This window comes from Scardinius erythrophthalmus (genome assembly GCF_964197995.2).
Source record: "Scardinius erythrophthalmus genome assembly, chromosome: 18".
Classification (NCBI taxonomy): Eukaryota; Metazoa; Chordata; class Actinopteri; order Cypriniformes; family Leuciscidae; genus Scardinius; species Scardinius erythrophthalmus.
The window spans coordinates 3,278,198-3,292,091 of NC_138238.1; positions in this window are offsets into that span (position 1 = coordinate 3,278,198).

A 13,894-nucleotide genomic window follows, 5' to 3' on the forward strand; every position below is an offset into this window, starting at 1 on the left:
TTTTTAATTCTTTAGTGAGAGTCTGGCTGGTAAAACACAGAAAACTGACAGCTTTTGCTTCACTCATATTGTGGGAGTTTACGGACCTCATTCCGGAAAGAAAGCTGCTTGTATACTATTAAATAAAGATTGTCCATCAACAGATAAAATCCCAGAAGTGAGTAATTAATTTAAATTTGTCACTCAGAAGGAAGTTCATGCTAATGAAATACCAATCAAAACTCAGAACAAGTCAACTTTATAGTCATTTGGAAGGATTTGATGGGTATTAAAAGCATCTCGTAACAAGCCAGAATTACAAGAAGAATGTTACATGTTTGTTTTGCCTCTGTGGTTCATAGCTTTTATGATACTAAACACAGTTTAATAAGATTTGAGAGAACACAAGGAGGCTGATGCCAGAATCCATTAAAATGTCTATGATCCACAAGGCCTGCAAGTGTGCATCTTTAAATACGCTGTATATTGACACATAATGTCTTGCTAACAGTGATTGTGTTGGTTAGATTCTCTGTTATAAAACCCTATTACACTGCTTTAAACTACTTGATGGAATTATGAGTTTTTTTACACCACAAAGCAAAACTCATAACAGATATATACTGTATGTACATGAAGTGACTGCACACGCTATCTCAAATATGATCCCTTAGAAGAGAGATATAAATCCTTGAGATGAGTTAGACAAATATCTTTTAAGAGCAGAAACAGTCATGCATCCAGGCCGGTGACGTTAAAGAAGCTTACATATAACAAAGTTTTGATTTAACTAAACTACAGTTCTAATATGTAGAAAAATAGCAAAAATATAAAAATGAGCGATACTGTCCACGTTTGATTCTTACCGTGTTGATATTTCTCACAGCAAAGTGTGTGTGTTAATTCTGGTGTTTGTATCACATGACCATCTCTCTCTCTCTCTCTCTCTCTCTCTCTCTCTCTCTCTCTCTCTCTCTCTCTCTCTCTCTCTCTCTCTCTCTCTCTCTCTCTCTCTCTCTATATATATATATATATATATAGGCCTATGGCTTTTCTGAAGTAGTAAACTTGTGCAATACAAAGTGCTGCTGTACGAGTCGCGTGAAGCTCGAGTCACGGAATAATTTAAATAATTTTCTCACTCTCATGTTGTTCCAAACCTGTATGAATTTCTTTCTTCTGTTGAACACAAAATATATTTTGAAGAATGTTGATAATCAAACAGCCGCTGACTTCCATAGTAGTCCATAGTAGCAAAAAATAAAATAAAAATACAGCTGTCTGGTTACCAACATTCATTAAAAACAATTGAATGTCTAAAGACAAACATGCAGAATGTATTCTTTCAAAGCACTGAGATGCTGCTGTGTGTGTGTGTGTGTGTGTGTGTGTGTGTGTGTGTGTGTGTGTGTGTGTGTGTGTGTGTGTGTGTGTGTGTCTCTCTGTGTTTGTGTGTGTGTGTCTCTCTCTCTCTGTGTGTGTGTGTGTGTGTGTGTGTGTGTGTGTGTGTGTGTGTGTGTGTGTGTGTGTGTGTGTGTGTGTGTGTGTGTGTGTGTGTGTGTGTGTGTGTGTGTGTGTGTGTGTGTGTGTGTGTGTGTGTGTGTTCATGTTTTTCTACACCGGTGGGGACTTAAACCTGAATGCACACAGACTCATGGGGACTCGTGTCACCGTGGGGACCTAAATTGAGGTCCCCATGGGTACAAAAGCTTATAAATCATACAGAATTAGTTTTTTTGAAAATGTAAAAATGCAGAATGTCTCCTGTGATGGGTAGGTTTAGGGATAGGGGCAGTGTAAGGGGATAGAACATACAGTTTGTACAGTATAAAAACCATTACGCCTATGGAGAGTCCTCACAAAGATAGTGCACCAGTCATGTGTGTGTGTTTGTGTGTGTGTGTGTGTGTGTGTGTGTGTGTGTGTGTGTGTGTGTGTGTGTGTGTGTGTGTGTGTGTGTGTGTGTGTGTGTGTGTGTGTGTGTGTGTGTGTGTGTGTGTGTGTGTGTGTGTGTGTGTGTGTGTGTGTGTGTGTGTGTGAGTCTAAGGTAAACATCAAGCGTATAGCATCAGTTCTGGCAGGTCACGTTAATCAAGCTCGCATCAGTGACTCTCAGCTGATCCACATCTACCTATAGGAATACGACACCTATCACCGTATACATATATAAGATCCTTTGTATTATCAGTATCAGTACCATCCCCAGCTCCTCCTCTCGCCCAGTCAGGATTTGGCATACTGAGTGCCATCGAATCAGAATGAATTCTCGAATTATGTTGTACTTTAAAATCTTGAATTAATGGTATCTGCAATACATTCATGTTGGTTCTGTTCTGTTTACCCTAAGGGGGCTTAATGCTCTTATCCTGCTAGACACCAATCCTAACTGTATGCTTGCTAACTGTCAAACATATTTGACGATAGTGGTCCTGACAGAACCTAAGTTCCCACCAAAGATGGCAATATCCAAAACCCTTGACCTTGTAGAGACATTATTTGGCCCCCATGAGGAAAACAGCTTATTAATCATACTAAGTGATGTTTTATGAAAATGTAAAAATGCAGAAAGTTTTTTTGTGTGTGTGAGAGTGTGAGTGTGTGTGTGTGTGCGTGTGTGAGAGAGAGAGAGAGAGAGAGAGAGAGAGAGTGTGTGTGTGTGTGTGTGTGTGTGTGTGTGTGTGTGTGTGTGTGTGTGTGTGTGTGTGTGTGTGTGTGTGTGTGTGTGTGTAGCAGAACGGTTGTGCTGTGGTGAGTTTGGAGCATCTGTGCAGGCATCAGTGTGTTCTGCAGAATGAGGCTAATTAAAGGTTCCATGTGGCCGATCAGTGTTTTAATGTCCCTCCCCACCAAACATCCGTCTCAGGTAATGGGGTGTGGCTACAGCAGCTTCCAAACACACACACACACACACACACACACACACACACACACACACACACACACACACACACACACACACACACACACACACACACACACACACACACACACACACACACACACACACACACACACACACACACACACACACCCCTAAGGTTTTAAACACTTCCTTTAGGACTGTATGCCTGACTGGAGAAGCGCAATTCGTGCAACAGACGTCACAAGTGCATAGTGGGATAGCTATGTCATCACCGTAACCTAATTGATGTTGCAACAGGAGCTGATGATGTCTGATGACAGTGTGTGATGTATCGAAGGCCCGTTTCAACAGTCTGACCTTTTTAAGGAAAGACAAAGAAGAATAACCATCAATGAAATATGAATCATTCGCTATAAGTTATAGTGGGCTTGTATAAATCATTTGCATTGGAAATCATTTGTTATGAACCGGTTTGAACATCTTTTGTGCTCTACTTAAGGAACTCTTAAAGGTTGTAATGATAAATGAGTGACACGGGTCCATCTGTTATAATGTTTTATAAATATTTAAATATGTTCTAAACAGTATCTTAACTAAAACTAATAAATAAAAATGAATGAAACTATACAGACATATTTAAAAAATAATAATATAAATGACAAAACACAATAAAATTACTAAAACATATTAATAAAATATAAATGTAAAATATAAAAATTAAATTTACACCGAAAATAAAAACTATAATATAACATTAATGATGTTAATGATAATTAATTATTAATTATTACTCACGATTAATGAAATAAAACATGGTTCTAAACATATGACAGTAGTTAGGAGCCGTTTAAATAATTAAATAATAATAAAATAATTTATTTTGAAATATAACCTGCATGTTACTGTGTTCTGCATAGACACCAAGGCTGCCCCTGCTGGTAGATGATGGAACTACATTCATCAATCTTTCTCCATTGACAAGCATTGAAAAGTCTGGAAAAACTCAGACAAAATAAGCGTTTTGTTTAGTTCTAGGAGTCTCAGCGAGCATCGAGATGATCGAGCGGACAGCTCTCTGTACACATCCTTAATAAACACACCGCTACACTCCTCACTGTTTCACTGCTGTGGTGTAAAATCACACATGACAGGTGAATTCTGACAGTACAGCAAACCTTGCCTGGGTCATTAGTGCTAATATCACATTTCTTTGCCAATCCCTCATCGTTTTTGTGCTTCATTGACTATTTCTCTTCAAAAGATATTAAGTATTCAAACCTCATTTGCGTCCTTATTTTTCAATTTGCTGCCGCAGTAGTTTAATTTATTCCATATAATTTCTTTTTTCTGAGAGGGACATTAATCATTGCCTGTTCCTTTTAGTGCCTGTGGGATTCTTCTTCCTTCTGTTTTTAATCAATAACACAAGAGCCCCTCCTTCGCTGAGTAAGATAAAACAGTTAGCTAAAGGATATCTGCTCTCTTACTCTGCAATGATCTTATCTGCTCTTTCGACAAATATAGGCTAAAGACCCAGAAGAAATCAAGTTCTGTGGCTTAATGCAAATCATGGTTCATGGCTGAGACAAACCAAAGGCTTTTGACTACCTTAGTTTTTAGCAATTACGCTGAACAGAACCGTTATGATGTCAAATGAGATAAATGCTTTATAGTGCAATGGTTTCCGGAAGTAAAAACTGAAATTGATTTTGAACGATAACGTATAAACCTTTAAAGACAGAAAAACTGTGAGCTACAGGGTTGTTTATTGGTGGTATTTGAAGCTCATTGGTTGTTGAAGCTCATTATTTTTTTAAATAACTGTATTTAACAGTGGAATTCCTGGTGAAAAACTACATTACCCATGATGCTGTACAAAAAATTATACCAATCAGAGAGTTGGAAAAAAGCAACACAAGCCAAACTAGCTCTTTAGCTCCGCCCACTCCCATCTTTCTACGCTCTCAAAATGTTTGTATACTTTATGCATATTTTGCAATAAACTTAATATATATATATATTCAACAATTGTAAATTAGTTTTAGATTTCTCAATCTTTTTTTTATTTGATTATGCGGTTTGCAATTGTTCATGGGATTGTAGTTCTTTCCCTCACGGAAAGTACACAGTCTTGTACCTTTGCCTTTTTGTCTGATTTTCAACTTTTTGTCATCCACCTCGTAGCTGATTGGCTCGGTTCATGATATAACTCTTTAAGAAAGATTTCCCGATGGAAAAATCTTTTATGGAAAACATATTTCCGGAACCAGCGCTGCTTAAAAGTGTGCAGGCACTGTTGCACTCTATAAATTTGATGGCATATTTAACTAGCATCAATTGATAAATCCACGTATGAATTCAATATTCTATATACATCAAATGGTTCATAAATATATATGCATTCCTATTGTTGTTAATGACAAAAAATAAAGAAGAAACATTATAAAAATGCCACACTTTACAGTATGTGTGCAAACGTGCATGTTTAATCCATTTATTTTTCATTTTTATTCTGCTTAATTAATTTATCTCAAGACTCGCATCAACCTGATCAAGAAGTTCCCGATCAAGAAATCACAGTTCCCTTGAAGGCAATCTGTTCATTAAGATAATATGTTAATTTATGGGAAGTGCTATTAAGATGTTCTCCAAAAAGAGTGCCGGTCAGCATTTTTCCAAACTTGGCCTTCTTAATTACATCATTCTTTTGCTGTCATTAAGGATATTAAAAATTCATTAAGGGGACAAGTACTGCTGAGCTGCAGCAAATCAGACGAGAAGTCCCTTGATGTTCTTCTTAAGGCCATAACTGTCATTAAGACACTGTTAAAGCCCACAAAGTCTTTTACTTTAAGTGAATTAACAGAATTATTTACATGATATGTCATATAATATTTGCTCAGGAAGAAAAGCCCTCAAATAAGTATGATTAAATGATTTTTTGATCCAACTATATTCCAGTAATACTCATTTTAGAGGAGAGTACTTTGTATCAGCATTGCGGTTGTTCTTGGATGTTTTTACTACACAAGACTGTGTCAGAAAGGCTTTAGGAGCTAAACGAAATTCTGCCGACTCATGTTTGTTGGCTGAAATGCTCCTCTAATGCGCTTGTGCCTAATATCGGACTGTATTTAACATTTACACCCCATTTTGTCGGTCATGGCCCAATGATTTTGCACAATTTGATTTGAGCGGAGGGCTGGAGCGCAGTGTTGTGTCTGTGTACACAGCTCAGTGGGTGTATACTGTAGGGTTTTATTGATATTGCTCTAAGATAGCTTTGCTCTGGGCCTCCCTGTTTGCCCCGCCGTCGAGGAGTCAGCGCCGTAGGTGACCCGACAGATCAATTTATCTGAGCGAGAGCAGCAATCCGTGAGAGGCATCTTTACCCAAGAATGAATTAAATGAACGTGGTGGGGACAGTCGAGTTTCAGTGATGGCCTGCAGTCAAATACACTCTCGATCCTCTCTGCGATTCCAAAAATCATATATTATTCTCATTTTAGAAGTGAAATTAATGTACTGTACAGAAAATGGATTCTTAAAGTGTTAAAATAAAGCAAGAAGCCATCAACCGTACTGCTTTTCTAAAATATCATCCACAGCAATATGACAAAAGAAAACACTCAGTAAAAAGTTGAAGAGCATCCTGACGCAGCAACATCGGCTCGACCGACAGCAAGATGACCGGAAATTGAGAAATGCACAAAAAATCAGATGTATGTGCATGTTTCAGTCATAAAAATTAAAACAATTTTCTCAGTTCTGTTATTGTGTGTTTGTGCACCATTAAAATTGTTGGCAAATTGGGCCACAAATGTTTGTTCATTGAATAATTTGTTCCTTTTTTGCATTTAAACTCAACACTTCAGATATGCAAAGATTGTGCACTCATTTTATTTATGAATGGGAGAAAGTGCAACTCGCAATATTGTGGAATAGGCTCCGCCTTTTAAATTAAACGAGCCAATAGCCAATTGGTAAAGTCATTGCATCACTGCAACCGAGAGGCATTTCAAAGATGGCCACCGAGTGAAATGACTTGCCTTGAATGGACTAAAAATCACTTGGGCTTCATCCGAAACTTCATACTTCTGAACTTTATAGTAGGCGAAAAACAGTATGTGACAAAAGAAGCAAATCAGATTTGCAATACTCATGAAAGTGTAGGCAAAAAGTACCCAGATGATCTACTACTTCTGGTGAGATTTTGAAGTGTGCATATGATGGACACTTTACTGTCCCATGAGGCCACAGGAGAGGATCTGAGGCCCTGATATGCTCACGGCGAAGATATTTTGCGTTCTTCGTTTTGGGGTAAAATGAACTTTGAAATCCATGAGCAGTGATATACTGTTCTCGAACATCTGACACCGGCCACACTGCTGAGAGCGATGGTTAGATGAATATGTGAATATGTGCCGCGCTCGTTCCTCTTGGTAACAAAATAAACACAAAACAAAACAGTTTTTTAATAAAGCATAAGAAAAGCATCTGATCATAGCAATGTGCATGAGCTCTGCAATTCAGCACTCTAGAAAAGTCACGTTACTTATATATATATATATATATATATATAGCAGTTTATACAATAGATTGTTTAAAATCTAGCAGCTTTACCGTATTAAACATGAAAAACAGTGTCTTGTTTCATCAGAAGTTTAAATTAATTTTCTACTATAAAGCAGTTTTCCAGTGTGTTCATGTTTTCACTCAAGGACGTCTGATTCTAGAGGAGAAAAGATCTAATCTACATATTAAGTAATCGCCATGGACCAATGGTAGAACAAAGGTGTTTACTAGCCAAAGCAAACTTTTCCAGAGAGTTGTTTCGAACTCCTTTTGGAGGAGAAGTTCGTTTTGGCCTCATTTTGTTCGAAATGACGTCACATAAGTTTTGTTTGAAGTATATCGGGGCCTTTATGAACGGCAGTGAAGTGATGTAATGCTGTAGGTCACATGATAATGACAACATGGCAAATGTAGTACGTCCAGATTACATTCATACTATATAGAACATACTTTTTTTAGCAGTCGTGAAGTAATAACTTATTCAAAATAAGTACCGACTTAAGAGAACGCAATTTCGGACCCAGCCTTAAACTTTTATAGACAATTATTTTTTAAAGTTTTTAACTTCTTCACTGATTTACTGTGAAGATTTGTCCAATGTATTTGAACCAAAAAAAAAATAACTTTTAACTTTAACTTAAGTATTTGAAATGTTTGTACAGTGTTCATTGTGTAAACCCTTCACTGCTTGAATTTTAAATCACTGACAAAAAAATGGACAAACTAAAACAATCATGTTATGTCAGAGCGATGATTGGAAGTACATTCATGGGGTCCCTTGACTCTTTGGGGGTCCGGGACTCCCTCTAATACACCCTCAATTTGAACTGCATTGCAGTAATCATATTTCCAAAAATGATGGCAAGCTAGACTTTAACAAACAGTCATATCGCTAATCTTTTGATCGTCCTTCTTCGAAACTAAAAGCATCTCATGCACCCCCCGCCCAAAATCACATCATCGACATTAAGGCGCGTCTTCAACAGAACACATGCAAGATAATGTCGAGTTAAAACATCTACAACCCCGCAGGAAGCCAGCGGACAACAGTATAAACGCAGGGTAAACGCGGGGGTAATAACGCTGATGAGATCTTAGCGGGGGTGATTTCATTCAGATGTGAATTAGAGCCAAAAACCGGACTCATGCTGAGATTGTACTTAGGCCAATCTCTGTCACTTACACTCACTTACTGTTAATGTGGCCCCCTCCAGGAACCACACGATTAACTAGCCCAAACTCCACGACTTATTTCTGGATTATTATTATTACTGCTATCCCGAAACAGCGAGAGTGCGTGTTGGTTAATGGTTATCTCAATGGGCCTGTGCAAAAGGCGGTGAAGATCCCTATAGCTTTATTTCTGTTGACAGACAGAAAAGTTTCTCTCAAATAAGAGGACATTAAAGTGTGAACGAGTCGCAGCAGGAGCCGTGCGGTTATTGGGGTTCAAATGGAAAAGTTCGTTTTGGTGCATTCACAGGGTGTGTTTACTTGAAATGGTTTTACAGATCAGCGCCTTAGCTACGATTACCGTGATGTAAACAACAGACTCAGAGGAACGTACAGATAGTTGGATCAGGTGAGATATCGTCAACATTTAGTCACAGTTAGAGGCTATCAGGCACAATGAATATATTTTAAAATACAGAAGTGCCAGTTTTCTTTTTATGAAATGATGATTACAAAAATATTAAATGTTATTTGATTTAATTCTAAATGCCATATTTTAAATTGTAAATCCTATACCTGATATGTAAACTTAAGTAATTAGAATACGTTTTTAGATATATATATTTTTTAATGGTCATTAGAATTTTTTGACATTGCAATGTCACAAGACATTAAAAAAAACAATAAAAGAGCATATAAATGTAAAAAAAAAAAAAAAACATTTGCCCAAAAAATCTATTATTTTGTAATGTAAAATAAAAATGTATCACTTAATACAGTGTATCACTTAATAACGTAAAATAAATGTATCCCTTAATAATTAAAATAAATGTAGCACTTAATAATTTAATAATAATTTAAAACACTTAATAACTTTTTCAGTCAGGAAGAGAAGAAGGAAGTAAGGAAGGAAGGAAGGAAGGAAGGAAGGAAGGAAGGAAGGAAGGGAGGGAGGGAGGGAGGGAGGGAGGGAGGGAGGGAGGGAGGAAGGAAGGAAGGAAGGAAGAGAGGAAGGAAGGAAGGAAGGAAGGAAGGAAGGAAGGAAGGAAGGAAGGAAGGAAGGAAGGAAGGAAGGACGAAGGAAGGACGGACGGACGGACGGACGAAGGAAGGATGAAGGGAGGGAGGGAGGAAGGAAGGAAGGAAGGAAGGAAGGAAGGAAGAGAGGAAGAAAGAGAGGAAGGAAGGAAGGAAGAGTGGAAGAAAGAGAGGAAGGACGAGATGAATGGAGGAAGGAAGAGAGCAAGGGAGGAAGGAAGTAAGTAAGGAAGGAAGGAAGGAAGGAAGGAAGGAAGGAAGGAAGGAAGGAATGATGAGAGGAAGGAAGGAAGGAAGAGAGGGAGGAAGGAAGGAAGGAAGGAAGGATGGACGGACGGACGGACGGACGGACGGACGGACGGACGAGAGGAATGGAGGAAGGAAGAGAGGAAGGAAGGAACAAAGGAAGGAAGGAAGGAAGGAAGGAAGGAAGGGAGGGAGGGAGGAAGGAAGGAAGGAAGGAAGGAAGGAAGGAAGGAAGGAAGGAAGGACGGACGGACGGACGAGAGGAATGGAGGAAGGAAGAGAGGAAGGAAGGAAGGAACAAAGGAAGGAAGGAAGGAAGGAAGGAAGGAAGGAAGGAAGGAACAAAGAAAGGAAGGAAGGAAGGAAGGAAGGAAGGAAGGAAGGAAGGAAGGAAGGAAGGAAGGAAGGAAGGAAGGTAAGTGATTTATCAGAATTTGCCAAAGTGTGAAATTTTCATTTTAAAAGAGCTTTTAACATCTTAGCTTAATATGCAAAGTTAACTATAATTCATTGAAAAGTGTAAAACTGTGACTAAGATGATTTTTGTGCAGTAAAAAGTACAGCAAAACACTGTTTCCCATAATGCAATGCACATGACTTAAAGGTATAGCGGAGGATCTTTCCAAATTTTAGATAAGACCCGCCCTCTCCACTTTTTGAAAAGTTTGATTGATTCACCAGAATGATTGACAATTAGGAGGACCAATAGTTTAGGTTACCCACCAGGAAGTAAAACATCCTCCGCTATACCTTTAACTTTCCATTTCCAATGGATAATTTGCATAAACCTGAATAATACAATAAAATCAAATGCATGTTTGTTGAATATGAATTTGCCCAGGAGAGTTGCAGGGATTGTTGTGCTTGTTATATTTGAATGAGTAGAAAGGAGGAAAACGTCCCTGTAGACTTGAAGCCTCCAGCTGCTTCTGTTCCGCTTATTTCAAGAGGAATCTGTCAGCCGGCGTTTCTTGAAACTGAGTCATCTGGACCGTTTGCTTAAGCACTATAGATCTGATATTGAAATGATCTCACTGCAGACACTCCTGCTAAGAGTGAGTGAGAGTGTGTGTGTGTGTGTTCTGCTTTCTCGTGGCCTGAGGCCCTGCATTAGAAAAGGTCTGGTTTCAGTATGGAAGACACATTTTCCACGTTGCAGTGGATAAAAATGGTAATAACCTGCTGTGTGTATGTGTCTAGTAGTTTAATATGCAAAGCATATTTGTGAAATATTACCACAAACAACAATAACTACCAAGTGTTATGTTAGTGTTAAATCAAAATGTGTTTCAATTTACTTCAGTTTTGTATAAAACATTTTATTAATCAAATTCAAGTGCCATCCAGAAGATACAGTCCTTGATATGTAAACTAACGTTATTATATTACATATTTTTTAAATATTTTATTTATTTTTATTACTTTAAGGTTAATCCATTATTTTGGTGGCATAAAAAAGTAAAAGATGAAGAAAAAAAACCCGAAGCATATATGCGAAGCATATTTGTGCAGTATTACCACATACAACAAAACACTTTTAGTGTTAAACCAAAATGTATTGCATTTTAAATCAGTTTTGTGTAAAACACTATTTTATTCTTTTTTTTAATGACGTACAAACGTGCATTTATTCTATTCAGGTTTGTGCAAAATATTCATCCCTCACACTGGAAAAGGAAGGTATTCTGTGCAGTGAGGTTTGCTTCATGATGCACATCTTTATTGCATTAAAGCGCCACATTCACAATCTTACACTTTTCTGGTTAGTCAACCTAACAATGGCACACTTATTATAGTTGACTCTGCAAATTAAGCTGACAAGAGAAAGCATTTAAAGTATTACAGAAGAAAATACATGTACTTAAGAGCCCCTTTTCAAGCACATGCTCTCTTCTGTGCCTTTCTGTCTCTTTTCACTCTCTCTGAATACATCAGGGTAATCAAACACCCCCTGTCGAGTATTTTAAAAGACCATATAGATCTGTGGCAACAGACCCGCCGAGAACAGCACAAAAGCTCAAGCGTATCTCTAGGGCAAACATGATAGCATTACAAAACGAGCAGCTTGTAAAGTGTCTGTGCATTGATGGAATAACATTTAATGACAGTCCAGGGGGAATGAAGGGCTTTTAAAAGGGTTTAAACCCCACTGACTGCCCTTCTCACCCTGAAAACACACCGGGTTACTTTAAATCCCTTCCTAAAGAAGGGTCATGTCTGAGTTTATGCAGCTGATTTTATACTAATTAAATACGTATGTGTGTGTAATAATAATATATATCATAAAAAAAGAGCAGGTAGAAACAGAGTTCTACTCGCATAAATCAGCTTACATATGCATGTGTAATATATATATATATATATATATATATATATATATATATATATATATATATATATATATATATATATATATATATATATTATATCATCAAAAGAGCAGGAACAGTGTTCTACACCTCGCATAAATCAGCTTACATATGCATGTGTAAGGAACAGTGTTCTACACCTCGCATAAATCAGTTTACATATTTACCCTATTCCAGGGCTAATTTTGCAGGTTTATTTCCTAAAATGAAACCTCTTCATCAAGCTCATTGATCCTTGCAAATCTGGAGCAATATGATTGTTTGTATAATAAATTAACTTATGATTCATCTGATGTTTGGGGCTGGGGAGAGGGAGGGCTGTGTTTAGCTCGGGCTGCACAAGTTTCTGTGGTTAATTTAAAACATTAAAGCACGGGAACGAGCTTCTCCATCAAATGTCCGACTTCCATTTACATTTCTTGCATACAAGTCAATTTGCGTCTGGACCAGGCCATAAATCACTGCCAGGCCGGGCCACGGAGCCTGGAGATCCACAAATTAGCTGTGCACGCTTCTTAAACAGAAAAAAGGGCTCCAATTTAAAAAGCCATTTACACACACAACCAGCACTTAGCGGATCAGTCTCTGCCCTCTCAGCGAAAACAGAACAAACCTGTGCATCTTTACACAGTTCGACAGCAAGACGCTAATGTTTGCTTCCAGATAACATGAACGTGACCCGAACAATCACAAATGAGAACTGCTTCACTTAGACAGTGAGGAGATTAAATCAAATGAAGTCTTCTGCTTCTCAAAATGTTTCTCCTGAGAAGAAGGCCCAAGTCATTTTAGGCTATTTATATTATAAAGGCTATTATAAATTTCTCCGCAATTTGCCATAAAACCAAATTTTGTGATCAAACCAGAGATCCTAATGTGAACTCAAACATTCTCTCAAAATCACATCGCTAATCAATCAATACTAACTGCAAACAAAACATAACTGAGAGTTCATATTGCACAAGTCTCTGTATATACTGTATTGAATGTGAATATACAAAATGGTTTGAAAGACCAGTTGTGAAAATGTGTTTAGTTGGCATTCTAGTGTAATACAAATCTGAAATATTTCGTCTAAATATTGCATTATAACTTTCCTTTGTTTTAAATGTTTTTTTATTTTTATTTTATTTTATAAAAAAATACCACATTGAGAATACAATCTCTTTTACAAGTGAGCCCTGGCCAAGACGGCAGCACATACAGGATACACTTTAACAGACAACAAGTAACAAACAGACAGGAACGCACAGGAATATTAAAAATAAAAACAGAAAATTATATGTTGTAAGAATTTTTTTTTTTTTTTGATAAATTTGTGAATTCAGTATGTGAAATAAAAACCTGCAGTTTTAGCTGATTTTGCAACTCATTCCATGAAGTTGGAGCACTGTAAATAAAAGCAGTTTTGCCAAACTCTGTTTTAGTTTGTGGAACATCATACACTATACATCTACTTGATCTTAGATTGTATTGAGATCTACTAGATGCTAAGAGTTTAGTTAAATATGAAGGAGTGTGTCCAGTTATTGATTTGTACACAAAGGACGTGTTCGGACGTGTGTTTAAAACTTTGTTAATTTCTAGTTTCTAATAAGTAAAAAACAATGTCAAAAATCAATGTCTTTCTGACTCTATACTAAACCATCAA